The sequence below is a fragment of the Rosa chinensis genome, chromosome 7 (assembly GCF_002994745.2).
Source record: "Rosa chinensis cultivar Old Blush chromosome 7, RchiOBHm-V2, whole genome shotgun sequence".
NCBI lineage: Eukaryota > Viridiplantae > Streptophyta > Magnoliopsida > Rosales > Rosaceae > Rosa > Rosa chinensis.
The window spans coordinates 59,341,933-59,356,513 of NC_037094.1; the positions used below are offsets into that span (position 1 = coordinate 59,341,933).

Consider the following 14,581-nt stretch of genomic DNA (forward strand, 5'->3'; position numbering starts at 1 on the left):
CATAGCCATTGGTTTTAAAGCGAGATACTTCAATGAATCCAAAATGCAGAACTATTTTCAGTATAAATGCATGGATTTTCTAGCAAGAACAACCAAGTAAATTTGAGATGGAGCAAACAAGTTCAAGGGTATACAAAACCTTCTCATCTTGATATTCAAGCAACTGCCTATGTAGTTCTTCTAGCCTTTTCAAGGACAAGTCGGTCTCTTCCACCGCCATTTTGTACAGATTATCTTGGCCCGGCCAAGATGGAATGCTTCAAGTAACATAGACAATGAAAAGTTGCCATACTGCTTGGAGAAATTGCAAGAAAAATTTTAATTAAAACTCGCAAGCGCACGAATCATCGTTAGTATAGTGTGCAAGTACGAGGTCGTTCCAACAGAGGATTAATAATCAATTTAAACCCTAACTCAATTAATCCAAACACAAATCACATAAACAATCAAGCAAAAGAAAATATTGATTTTTGGGTTTTTCAATAAACAAATAATTTGAGAATTAAAGAAATAAACAAATAATGATAAAGCCTAGCGTTTTGAAATCAATCACTAACAATCCTATTTATGTTTCGATGCAATTAATAGACTCTTTTGTTTCTTTTGATGATAATTACCGTATCTAAGTCCTTCTCAAGTACTCTAGACCATAGTTTTCCTCTCGGGTATGATACTCTCCCTCTCGGGTAAAGATCGTATATCCTAACTATGCAGTTTATCCTTCTCAGATATAAATTTAACATGCAGAATTCATTAAGCTTTAGAAAACAAAGGAATCAAGCAAATCATTAGTCTTTCTCAAGTAATAATGTAATTTACCACACTTAATCACAAGAAGCTAATTAAATTATATTGCATCTCTGCTTCAAATTTGTCTTCCAATTACTATATGCAAAGCCCTAAGGTGATCAATCAAAGAACTTAAACATAAAACATTAATTCAAATAGTGATTAAGTATTCATCATAAAGAAACTATAAATCCATCAATAAAACATCAAAGTACATAAACAATCATGATAGGGTATCATCCTAACCCTAGAAAAGGTTTAGCAAAATATAACTAAGTAAAACATAGGGAAAACATAAAAAGAATGGAAAGGAAAAGAAAGGGAAGATGGATGAGTCGTCTCTACTCCTTAGGCGTCTACATTGTGCTCCCGAGACTCCCCCTCTCATGTAAATTCGTGCTCCCTTAAATAGGGAAGACTTCTGCTCATCTTTGGCTTCGTGTTTCCTTGTAAAACTTGAGTTTAGATTCCTTTCTTCATTTGGAATGGGAAAACATTGAAATACCTCTTGTAGAAGTAGGAATACATTCATCATAATCATCATCTGAATTAACTTCCTTGAAACATTAGGATTGGCCATCTTATGCAGCGAAACTTGAGTTCTCCACGAATGGTTGTAAATTCCCGAGCAGATTTTCTGTTCGACCTATCTTCACTCAAATAATCATAACTTTCTCCAGAAGTATCGAAATCGAGATCTGTAAAATTCTACAGAAAGTAGACATCCGTAGCTTTCCATGAATATAAGGTTCATTGTCTAATTCGATCTGGATAACTCCCAGTAATTCGGTAAAGTTGGATGTTCTGCACAGGCAGATTCCCAGTCTTCTTTTCTTCTCTTTATGAGACAAACCTACAAAAACACTATAACAACATAAATGACTCGAAATAAGGAGGACTAGGCATGAAAACCAAGATTAAGAGGCATAGAAATATAGGATAATATGAGCACATGCATCACCTTTTCAAGGACAAGTCGGTCTCTTCCACCACCATTTTGTACAGATTATCTTGGCCCGGCCAAGATGGAATGCTTCAAGCAACATAGACAATGAAAAGTTGCCATACTGCTTGGGGAAATTTCAAGAAAACGCAAATGTAAATGATTTACAAGTCTTAACTACCTTCCCACTAATGAACAATATATGGCCAGAGAAAGTATCAAAATGAAGAAACAAACGGCAACCCAATTCAGTATTGTAAACAAGAATACTGTCTTCTTCCTACATATGATATACTTATCCCATAAAAATCCAAATTCTAATTGAATACCAAGGTATTAATAACATTTCACTTGGGGTACGTTAACCATTCAAGGAGCAGCTGAGAGATAAGAGCTGATCCAATCAAAACCAGGAATTGTAAGTTGTTACTCGGATATACCTATATGCTTCTGAGGTTGATGATCACGAATCAATAAACTAAAGAAGAAAGTGAATTTACATGGAAACTGTAGCCAACTTGTTAATCAGAACTTCATAGATATATTAAAGTGATTATTAAGTCTCTGATGACTGAAAGAACAGTAGGGGCAATTTTATGAGTAGCTAACCCTCCTAATTTCCTCCACCATGATTCGTGTTCAGCAGAGGACTATTTACATCATTATTTTCATAAGAAACATCGTGACCTGTATCTTATGCTTTGAAACCAACCCCAAACCATGTAGCATGATGAAATTAAATATTGTAATCTTGCCCTACCAAGATGAAAAATCAGCATATATTGGATGTTGAAGCTAATAGACCAGAAATAGACCAGGAATGATTCAATACAATTTAAATGTGTATATGTATGTATTGACTGTACAATCTAGTTAAAACCCAAAACTTGAAATTTCTATTTTACTTTTTTCTATTGGTTACAAGGAGGCAAACCTTGACATACATACAAGGAATCTGTGATCTGTGTTGCTAAGACATTGCTTCCAGTTCTGTATTTACAGAACTATATATAGAAATTTGAACCATATGTTTTTATTAAAACAATAGGTCCCACTGTCCCAGGGAATTGCCAACAGCAGTACAACGTTTAGGACTACAGGGAAATTTTATAACAATGAGAAGAATTGACAACAAAATCATTGATTCTTCCTCATAAATGTAAAAGACGTACACAACAGAGGTAGATCCGAACACAATGATAATAAATCATACCTTACAGATCAAAAGTTCAGAACCATATTACCATGTATATATCTCGGGGGAGCAAACAATTTGACTTTTGTGGCCTACATTTTTCATGCTGAAATGGAATTGATCAGTTTTGTGTCGTGGTAGATAGCAGGGGTATATCCAATCTAGTCATTAGTCAAGGAAAAGGATACTACCTTTGTGCCTTGCCTAAAACTAAATAATTGCAGCCAGATGCTTACAGTTCAGCAACCACAGATAACAAAAACTACACATGTCAAACCCAAATACCCATAATTTTAAACTCAAAACCCAGTTAAAAGATTCAAACTTTATCATGAAAAACATAAACGCAAACCATTATCAAATCCCAGAACACTTCACCCTCAAAACCCAGATAAAAAACCAAACTTTCTTCAATTAGAAAGCAGAGATAAAGTTTCTTTAGCTAACCTTCCACATGGGCCTCTCCATGTTCAAACTCTCCCACAACTAATTGCTTATCTAACACAATGAAAGCCAAATTCAACTCTTTAAAACCAAAACCAAGATGACCCTCCACTATAGTATCTAGAATAATTTTTAACTCCCGATCACTGGACCAGAGTACTGGATCAATGAATTAGCAGAAATATTTACCTCAATTACAGCTAGGGCTCTGAAGAGGACCACAGTAATGGACCAGAGAAAAGCACAGACGAGAAAGAGAAGGAGGAGAGAGAAAGTGGATCTGGAGGACTCTGTTTCTTCTGTCACCGATCTCCGACCATCGGGGTAGACTCACCGGAGCCCCCATCTTCTTTGCCTACCTCCGACGAGTCAACGCTAGGCTACACGTCCTCCGGCCACTACTAGAAGCATGGCCACACAGCTCCGTCCAGTCCACCTCCGAGCTGACCACAAAGAAATCTATTTATTTTCTAGGGTTTTGTGGTTTGGGTCGATTAGGACGGGGAGAGATTGAGAGAGAGAGAATCGTTTTCTAGAGTTTTGTGTTTTGTTTCGATTAGGACGCAGAGAGAGAGAGAGAGGAGGAGGAGAGGGATAGAGCTGTAGAGTTTCGGGGAGCAGAGCAAATGGGTCGCTAGTGAGTGAGGTAAAGTGGGAAACGGACCGAATCTAATTTTGTTCCCGCTTGCACGAAAACTTTTAACTTAGGCTTTCCGCGTTTTTTAAAATTTTCAAACCAAATTTTAGACATCAGTCAACACAACAGTAAAAACTGATGTTAATTATATAAGTAGAAATCGGTTTTTCAGAATTTTCAAACTAAATTTTAGACATCAGTCAACAGTAAAAACTGATGTTAATTATATAAATAGAAATCGGTTTTTCAGAAACCAATGTTAAAATAATTTTTTACATCGCGTGAAATCTGAACCGATTTAAATGATGTGATGTCTATTAGCATATTTCTAGTAGTGCTGGTTTATATTGAGATTTTGGTTGTCCTCTATTTTTCCAGGCTTTGGTACACGCTGGTGGTATTACTTGACGTGAGGTTTCGAGTACTATTATTGATCAAGACCACTGTATGACACTGCCACGTGTCTGAGACCATAGAATAGTTACTCACTAATTCACTAATAGTACCTGATTTGAGGTTTTGAATAATTTTTTTCTCTCCTTATTTTGAATCTACGTGGCAGTGCTATGTCAAGAGTTAACAGACATATCACCACTTAACAACCACATCAACATCTAATAGTTTGTAATAGAAATTCTAACTCTAGATTTGAAAATAACAGACAAAGTTAAGTTTTTGTTATGAATATGAAAATGAATCAAAGAAGAACTTCATTGAATATGAATTAATTACAAACGAGTTGTGGAAACTTTGATAGCAATCACCAATAGGTGGAGATTGCGTAAAAGCTTCCCAAACTAGACTTCATATTGAAAGTCCATATTGACACACTGATGGAGCCATTCAGGCCGCGACTCCAAACAAAGAAAAGGTTGACTAATTTTCAAGGCTTCCTTTGCTAACCCGTGAGGAATTTAATTGCCTTCCCGTTACACAAATTGCCCACTACAGGAATTAAAAGACTAAACTAGAGACTTAACTTCATCAATAATATGTCCCACATAACTTAAATCATCAAAACTATCATTAAAACTATTGATCACTGAAAATAACAAACAAAGTCAAGTTAAGCTTTATTTATTTATTTATTTTTGCACGAAGCGGTGTAAGAGCTAACTCAGCACTCTTACCCGAATTTATTAAAAATCAAGTAAAAAAAAGATACATAGCAAGGGGGGCTGGACCAAACCTTGCCGAGAGAGAAAACAAAATTGCAAAGTACAGAAGATACAAAAAATCATTGAGAAGCGGGGGACTAGGCCAAGACTGCTTCCAAAACAAACATAATACTAAAAGACCAAAGAAAGAGACACTTCTTATCTTTTATGTTTTTTCCATCCATAAAAATAGGGCAACCCTTCCACTATGAAAAATGATAATTTGGAAAACCCAAATAATCAGTTAAGCTACGTAAATGATAAAATTTTGATATTTTGGTATGAAATTGAAAACACCCCATAATTAGGAAACTGTTAAAGTAAATCCTAATTTGTGTTTGGCCCAAACTCTAGGTTACTTGACCTAGTGGTAATAGGGTTAAATTAGAAGGATCTAGATTCCTAATCAATGTACGATTACTTTCCCTGTATGATTGAGATTCTATGCATTGTAATCCTCTATATAAAGAGGCCCCTATTACCACTAGGTTACTTGACCTAGTGGTAATAGGGTTAAATTAGAAGGATCTAGATTCCTAATCAATGTACGATTACTTTCCTTGTATGATTGAGATTCTATGCATTGTAATCCTCTATATAAAGAGGCCCCTATTATCAATGAGAATACACAATGAATTTCTCTCAATTTCTGATTCCCTAAAACACGTTATAAGCACGAAGCCCTAACCCTGAAACCCCAATTTCGTAGCCCTCAAAATCCGACATCCACCGCCCCACATTTTGAAGCCCTTGCCTCAAGGAACCCAGAATCGGAGGCGAAACCACTGGAACTGGCAGGAAAACCCCTGGACCGGTCGTCGGATAATCCTGCCCCCAACGAGCCTTGCCGACAGCTACCGAGAGCCCTGGTCACCCGCGCGCGCTCGCTTTCTCCGGCCAGCGCTCGTCTTCTCCCTCGACCGTTCACCTTTCCCTGCGACCGCAACCGCTAGCTTTTCCCCCGTGACTGCTAGAGACTGCTAGACTTCAGTGATCCCGTGGCCCCTGTGACACTGCATAAATCGTTCTACAATCCTAAGAGGTATGTTTTACTTAAAGTTTCCGCTTTTGAAGTTTTTCAATTTTTTCTTCTTTTTCTCGGGGACTTCCAACATCCCTTCTTCTACCCCCCCCCCCTTCTTTTTCATAGGGAAGACCAAATGCCGAACTGTGGGGGTTCGTGCTCACTCCAAGCTTGGAGCTTGTAGAATCCTCCAAACTTAGAGTTTGTTGAGAAGAAAAACGATCGACCACATACATCATTGTTTCGATCTAATCCAAAACCCCTCTTGGAATCGGATTTTCTTGGAAGCGACTACGCTCAGAAAATCCCCAATTTCTTGGAAGCGACTACGCTCAGAAATTTATTAGTTTTTCGTGGTAGCCTTTTTCGCTCCGAAACTAACCCTATTTTCTTGTTTTTTTTTTTTCAGGATGAGTAACCTGAACAAGTTGAGCTTCGCTCCACTAGAGACAACAGGCGCAGGATACCACAAGTGGGTCCATGATGTGCGCCAGCATCTTAAGGCTGATGGGATCCTGAGTACAATCCAAGAGCCAAGTCAGGACTTGCTTACTCCTCAACAAGCTGTTGCTTTTGAAGCAAATAGAGCTACAAGAGAGGCTAATGAAGCAAAAGCCATCATTCTCATGACAAGGCACATGAATGACGCGCTCCAAATGAGTACCTCAATGAGGAAGACCCAAGAAAACTATGGGTAGAACTCGAGCAGCGTTTTGGCAACGTCCGTGATTCCCTGCTTCCAGACTTAGAAGTGAAATGGCATAGCCTCCGCTTATGTGATTTCAAGTCTGTACTTGACTACAATTCAGAAGCACTTCGTATCAAGTCTATGATGGAATTCTATGGACAGCAAATCACTGATACGATGTTGATCGAGAAGACTCTCTCCACCTACCCAGTCTCTACATTGATGATAGCCAAAAACTATCAGATTGATGTCAATGCTAGACGCATCACAAGGTTTCATGAGCTCATTGGTGCCATGAACGTAGCTGAAAAGCACGACAATATCCTTGTGAAGAACTATAATGCTAGACCCGTGGGAACTAAGTCTATTCCGGAGTCTAATTATAGTCGCGCCCCCAAGAGAGGACGCAAGGAGCAAAACCCTAAGAGTAGGGATAATTTGGACGTTCTGGTCCATATTCTCGCCCTAAAGAGGAAGGAAACCGCCAAGATAGGCGTGCACAGAACCGTGGAGATAAACGTGTGAAGAGAGAGAGAGGCCAAGCCTCTGGTTATGGTGGTGACGCCACCAAAGGCAATAACCGTCATCAAAATGCTCCCAGAGCTCCTCGATCGAGGGAACCTGACCATAATGATGCTTGTCTCAGATGTGGATCAACTTGACATTGGGCAAAGGCGTGTAAAGCATCCTAGAATGTTGCAAACGCATACAAAATGTATCGTGAAGCAAGGGAGGCAAATTACATGGAACAAGAAGATCAAGATGGCGATCTCGATCTAAGGGTGGAAGACTTCAAGGATCAAGACCCAGAAACTGGCGATTTTGATTAAGTCTTTTTATTTTCCAAGAGATGTAGGCAATTGCCATATTATTTTGTAGTAGATACCAATGGTATTAGTCTTTCTTCAAAGTAGGCGTACTCAATGTAAGTGTGATGTCTAGGAAGGTTTTGGGATAAGTAGTACTTAAGCGAGCTTTCCTCAACCGACATCTCTCTACTCACCTGGTCACATTTGCATTGGAATTACTTAAAGGAGTTAGACAACTACCATTGTTTTGCATTAGCTAGTTTATTGGATTAGATTTTCTTTGGTCAAAGAAACGATGATGTAATTCCGTTTGGCTTATTAATAAAGTTGGGTGCTTTTCTTCATGACTCCTTTTAATTATGAGCTTTTCTTTTAGGAATTGATGAACTTCAATGTCTTGCAGATAGTGCGACTACGCACACCATTCTACGACATAGGCAATTATTCTTAGAGATGTTGCCTACCTATTCCTCTGTGACTACGATGGCTGGGCCATCAGGTTTAGTTCAAGGAAATGGAATGGCCCAATTCCTTTTGCCCAATGGCACCTTGATTAAAGTCACTGAAGCTCTCTACGCTTCTAAGGCAAATCGAACCTTATTGAGCTTCAAAGATATAAGAGCCAACGGATTCCATGCGGAAACACATAATGAGAACGGAAAAGAGTTCCTTTGCATTACCTCTAATGATTGTGGACGAAAACGCATCTTAGAGAAGCTGATGTGTCAATCTAGTGGACTTTACGTCACTACAATTAGACCAATTGAATCCAACAATGTTATAAGAGAAGATCTCTTGGATTCTGACACATATTGGCTTTGGCATGACCGACTAGGACATCCTGGTCGTGATATGATGCTCCGTATCCTAAAGACTTCACACAGACATCCATTCTTTAGAGTGAGAAGAAGCAAGAATCGAAAATTGATTCATGGACTTAGCAAGACCGCAACACTTGCAGCATCTGGCGCTGCAGCCGTCTTGGGGCGCCAAAAGACTGCCCAAGTCCCATGTGATGACGCCATCAATGGCACCAACCATGAGCACGACGCCATGGTTGTTCCTCCCAATGGCCATGACGCCATAAACACCAATTCCCATGGCTCCCACGCCATGATGGGAGAGATGTAGTCACACATTTTGCTTCTAAAAGCGCTATAGACGCTTAGACCCAACCAAAATCCTTATTGGTTGCTTCTAAGGTCCCTCGCTCATTTTGCAAAGCCTGTTCCTTAGAGAAATTAGGACCGAGACCATCCTACGCAAAGGATCCTAAAATACTCATTCCGTTCTTACAGAGAATCCAAGGGGATATCTGTGGACCAATTCAACCATCATGCAGACCTTTTAAATACTTTATGGTATTGGTTGATACGTCGACACGCTAGTCACATGTCGCGCTGTTGTCCACTCGAAATGCTACTTATGCTAAACTCCTCGCCCAGATTATCCGTCTACGGGCTCACTACCCTGACCATCCTATTAAGTCGATTCGACTTGATAATTCTGGGGAGTTTACATCGAAAACGTTCAATGACTATTGCATGTCACTGGGGATTGATGTAAAGCATCCTGTTCCATATGTTCAAACCCAAAATGGTCTCGCAGAAGCCGCTATCAAACGACTACAAATGATAGCACGGACATTGGTTATGCGCACCAATCTCCCTGTTTCTGCTTGGGGATATGCAATATTGCATGCAGCGACGCTAATTCGTCTATGACCCACTGCAGCCCAATCTTACTCTGTGTTACAGCTAGTGACTGGGTACGAGCCTGATATCTCGCACTTATGCATTTTTGGGTGTGCCATTTATGTGCCTATTATGCTGCCACAGCGTACTAAGATGGGTCCACAACGACGAATAGGCATTTATGTTGGATATGAATCTCCAACCATCGTCCGCTATCTTGAACCCTTGACAGGCGATCTCTTTACCGCTAGATTTGCGGATTGTCACTTTGATGAGATAGTCTTCCCATCGTTAGGGGGAGATAAGAACACAGATGTTCAACAGGAACGACAGGAATTGTCGTGGTCTGTCCCCATTATGTCTCATCTCGATCCCCGTACCGCACAGTCCGAACTTGAAGTGCGAAGAATAATCGAGCTCCAGAATGTAGCAGACACTCTGCCTGATGCGTTTTCTGATGTTGCCAAAGTGACGAGATCACACATACTTGCTGCAAACGTGCATGCAAGGATCGATGTCCCAAATACTGGACATCACGACACTCTTGTGACACCAGGAGATGGCGCCATTGCCCAGCATGGCAATGATGTGGCGTCTATGGCTGCAGGTCTCACAAGGAAGCGTGGTAGACCGATTGGTTCGAAAGAAACTCGCTGTAGAAAGAGAGCGAATGAGGCACAAACAAATCCTTTGATCATCGATACTCAAAATCCTTCCCATGAGAATGTTCCGGATTATGGTTATGTCCAAGAGACATCATTGGGGGACGCCTCAATGTCAGAACCTATCCCTGAGAACGTAGAGATCTCTGTAAATTACACTAGTGTACATGGGACGTGGGAAAGAAGCTCCATCATCATTGATAATGTATTCGCGTATTCAGTGGCGCGTGAGATTATTGAGACCGATGACATCGAACCACGCTCCGTTGATGAATGTCAATGTAGAGCTGATTGGCCAAAATGGACAAGATTAAGCCTTCAAGCACCCCAATGATCGTCCGTAGTCTTGATCCAAAGAACGATCCATTTCGTCCAAAAGATGACGATGAAGAAGTGCTAGAGGCGGAAGTGCCCTACCTAAGTGCAATAGGCGCATTATTGTACTTAGCACAATGCACAAGACCGGATATCTCATTCGCTGTGAATTTGCTAGCCAGATATAGCTCTGCGCCAACAAGACGCCATTGGACTGGTGTTAAAGTTATCTTTCGATACCTAAGTGGTACGATCGATATGGGCTTGTTCTATCCCTATAGAGAGAAGATGGATTCAGACCCATCAAGTGCCAGGGACGCCACACATGGTCGACTGCGTTCCCTCTCCCCAACCCAAAACGATATAAGTGTTTTGGAAGGTTTTGCTGATATGCTGGGTATCTCTCTGACCCGCACAAAGGTAGCTCCCAAACTAGTTATGTGCAATATCTTGGAGGTCTACAAAGCAGACCTTAGTCGCTACCTCTTCGAATCATGCAGAGATTATTGCTCTTCACGAAGCAGTTCGTGAATGTATATGACTTCGATCCATAGTTACGCATGTTCGAAGCAATTGTGGTTTGAAAGCTACCACAGATGAGCCAATGAGCATTTATGAGGATAATGCTGCTTGCATTGAACAAATGAAGCAAGGCTATATCAAAGGCGACAACACCAAGCATATATCGCTCAAACTCTTCTACAATCAGCAACAACAGAAGCTCCTCAAGATCAAAGTGAACCAGGTTCGATCTGAGGACAATATGGCAGACTTGTTTACTAAGTCATTGCCCAAATCCACGTTCGAGAAACATGTGGCAAGAATTGGCTTGCGAAAATTATCTGAACTCCCATGATCGTAGTCATCAGGGGGAGGCGCAAACATCAGGGGGAGATGTCTACATGTTCATCTCAAATTGTGAAGGGTGTGTTGTGCTCTTTTTCCCCTTCGACCAAGGTTATTTTTGTCCCACTAGGTTTTTGTTACTCGGCAAGGTTTTTAATGAGGCAACGAGAGATGCACCGCGTTTGGGCAACACAAGGGGGAGTGTTCAAGTAAATCCTAATTTGTGTTTGGCCCAAACTCTAGGTTACTTGACCTAGTGGTAATAGGGTTAAATTAGAAGGATCTAGATTCCTAATCAATGTACGATTACTTTCCTTGTATGATTGAGATTCTATGCATTGTAATCCTCTATATAAAGAGGCCCTATTATTAATGAGAATACACAGTGAATTTCTCTCAATTTCTGATTCCCTAAAACAGAAACTAAAATGTAATTAATCATTTTTCTACTTTTTCTAGCGCTAAAGGCATCTCCCTTCCTTTTGATAATAGGATACTTGAAATTTAACTGCATAAAAGGCTGGGGTAGCTGTTCAATTTAATCTCTCCTTTCCTACGAGTCTTTTCTTGGAAATGACCAAGGAAAGCAGAGTCTGAAATTGCCAAGAAAATAGTTCTTGGATCCGGTCCCCATCTCTACGCGTTATGAGAAAAGAAAAGGTGGGTTCGTGGAAACCAACATGGGGCCATGAACAAGAACTAGAGAAAAAAGGTCGTTGTCACTGTTGTCTGTTTTTCTTGACTTTCAGTGAAAGAAACGCGTAGCCGTTAACTTGATGATGCCTCTGAATAAGAAATCAAACCGTTCACTTGACCTGACCTGAGCTTGCTCTTCTTACCGATTATCCATCGTCATTTATCAAATCTAAACCACTGCATCCAATGAAGGCATCGTCATCATCCTCATCGCTTCCAACAGGGCCACCATCCTCATGGCCACTGGAGTTCCCTGACTGTACATATGACGTGTTCTTAAGCTTCAGAGGTGAAAACACACGGAGGACCTTCACGGACCACCTCTACGCGGCACTAGTTCATGCCTGAGTAAGGACGTTTACGGATGCTGAGGGACTAAGAAGGGGAGAAAACATAGCAGAGGATTTGGTGGAGATAATCCAAGGATGTAGGATCTCACTCATCGTCTTCTCAGAAAAGTACGCGGATTCGAGTTGGTGTCTCGAGGAGCTGGTGCAGATCATAGAGTGTAGAAAAACACAAAGGCAATGGGTTTTCCCAATATTCTATCATGTCCATCCTTCACATGTCAGAAACCAGACTGGTAGCTTTGCTCATGCGTTTGAGAAACATGAAGCCACAGTACATCAAGGTAGAGATAAGATAGCTAGGTGGAGAGCTGCTCTTAGAGGAGCGGTGGATTTGGCTGGCTTCGATATTGCTGATAGGTAATACTTATATATATATATATATATATATATATATATATTTTACTTCCTATCTTTTCAGTTTGGTCCTTCTTTTCTCCTTTAAACTTTAGTCAACGGGGTGATTTCTTTCTACTTCTTAGTTCTGCTTTTGAATCTAATTGACAGACATGAAGCAGAGTTTATCAATGGCATTGTTGACGAGATATGCAAACAGCTAACCAACACATACTTGAGTTTAGCTGTCTACCCAGTTGCAATACATTCTCGTGTTGATGATATTAGTAAGTGTTTAGGTGTTGGATTAGATGATGATGTTTGCATGGTTGGAATTTGGGGTATGGGTGGAATCAGGAAAACAACAGTTGCCAAATCCATCTATAATAAATTTTATCATGACTTTGATAGTAGATGTTTCCTGGCAGATGTTAGGGAGACTGCAAAGGACTCAAATGGTAAGATTGTTCTGCAAGAAAGACTTCTTTCTGATGTCTTAAAACCAATCAAGATAGTGGTAGGTGATGTTTCCAGAGGGATCAATGTAATAAAAGAACAAATTGGAAGCAAAAAGGTACTTGTCATTGTTGATGATGTAGATCATGAGGACCAATTGCATGCATTGGCTATATAAGCCGTGATTCCTTTGGTCCGGGAAGTAGAATTATCATAACAACAAGAGATCGACATTTGCTAGAGCTACTGAAAGTGGATACAATACATCTAACTCAAGAAATGAATGAAGAAGAAGCTCTTGAGCTCTTCAGTTGGCATGCCTTTCAAAATATTTCTCCTCATGAAGACTATGTCGAACTCTCAAGAAGAGTGGTTTCTTACTGTGGAGGTTTACCACTGGCTCTTGAAGTTTTAGGGTCTTTCCTCTGTGGAAGGAGCATAGGAGATTGGAGTAGCACACTGAAGAAATTGGAAAAAATTCCTGATGGCAGAATTCAGTCAAGGCTCAGAATAAGCTTTACTGCAATTGAGAGTCAGAGGAACATAGTCCTCCATATATGTTGTTTCTTCATCGGAATTGACAAGAACTATGTCATACAAATCCTCAATAGCTATGGTTTTCTAGCAGAAATAGAAATCAGTGTCCTACTCCAACGTTGTCTTGTAACTATCAGTGAAAAAAACAAGCTCATGATGCATGATTTGCTTCGAGACATGGGCAGAGAAGTTGTTCATGAAGAATCCCCGAACCGCCCTGAAAGACATAGTAGATTGTGGCGTCAGGAAGAAGTAATAGATGTATTGACAGATGAATCTGTAAGTACTCCCAACCCCATCAAGACGAGCATATACATCCATCTCTAATACTAATAGTGACGAAGCAGTGCTCAATTACTCAAAACCATCCCATCACTAATGTGCTTCATTAATTTCATATTCTAGTGTCTGTAATCCTGCCCATGAGGAATGCTAGCAAGTTTCTCCATCTACCTTTCCCTTCTAACGTTTTCCACTTATTGTCGGCAAAATGTCTTCTAACTTCACTCAATCCTATACATTTAATACTGTGAAAATTAATTTTTATTTCTTCCCAATTTAGCCATAGTTAATGCAATAACCTCTTTTTTATCCTCTCTCTCTACTCCCCCTCGTTAGTTCTATTGTTTTTTCCTTTAAACCAAAAAAAAAATACTAATATCATCATATCAATCTAAAAAATAAAACCACTCTCTCTCTCTCTCTCTCTCTCACTATATATATATATGTATATATATTTAATTTAGTTGCTGGGTTTTGGTGATTTGTTGTATGAATTGTTTGGGAAGGAGCAACAGCTAAGGTTTACAAAGGGTCTCTGTTATCTAATGGATCGAGAAGTGGCAGCCAAATTGTTTGAGAGGGTTGATCATTTCCCGTAGTCCTTACTACTGAGTTTACAATAATAGGGCAGATGTTAAAACTCGTAACATAATGCTAGATGTGTTTAAGGAAATCTCTATTCTGTGTTTGGCCCAAACTCTAGGTTACTTGACCTAGTGGTAAT

General features: G+C 40.0%; 1 pseudogene; it reads left to right on the forward strand.

Annotated features, from left to right (window-relative positions):
- The first annotated feature begins 12,239 nt into the window (after window positions 1-12,239).
- On the forward strand, window positions 12,240-13,902 carry LOC112178288 (annotated as a pseudogene).
- Window positions 13,903-14,581: the final 679 nt, after the last annotated feature.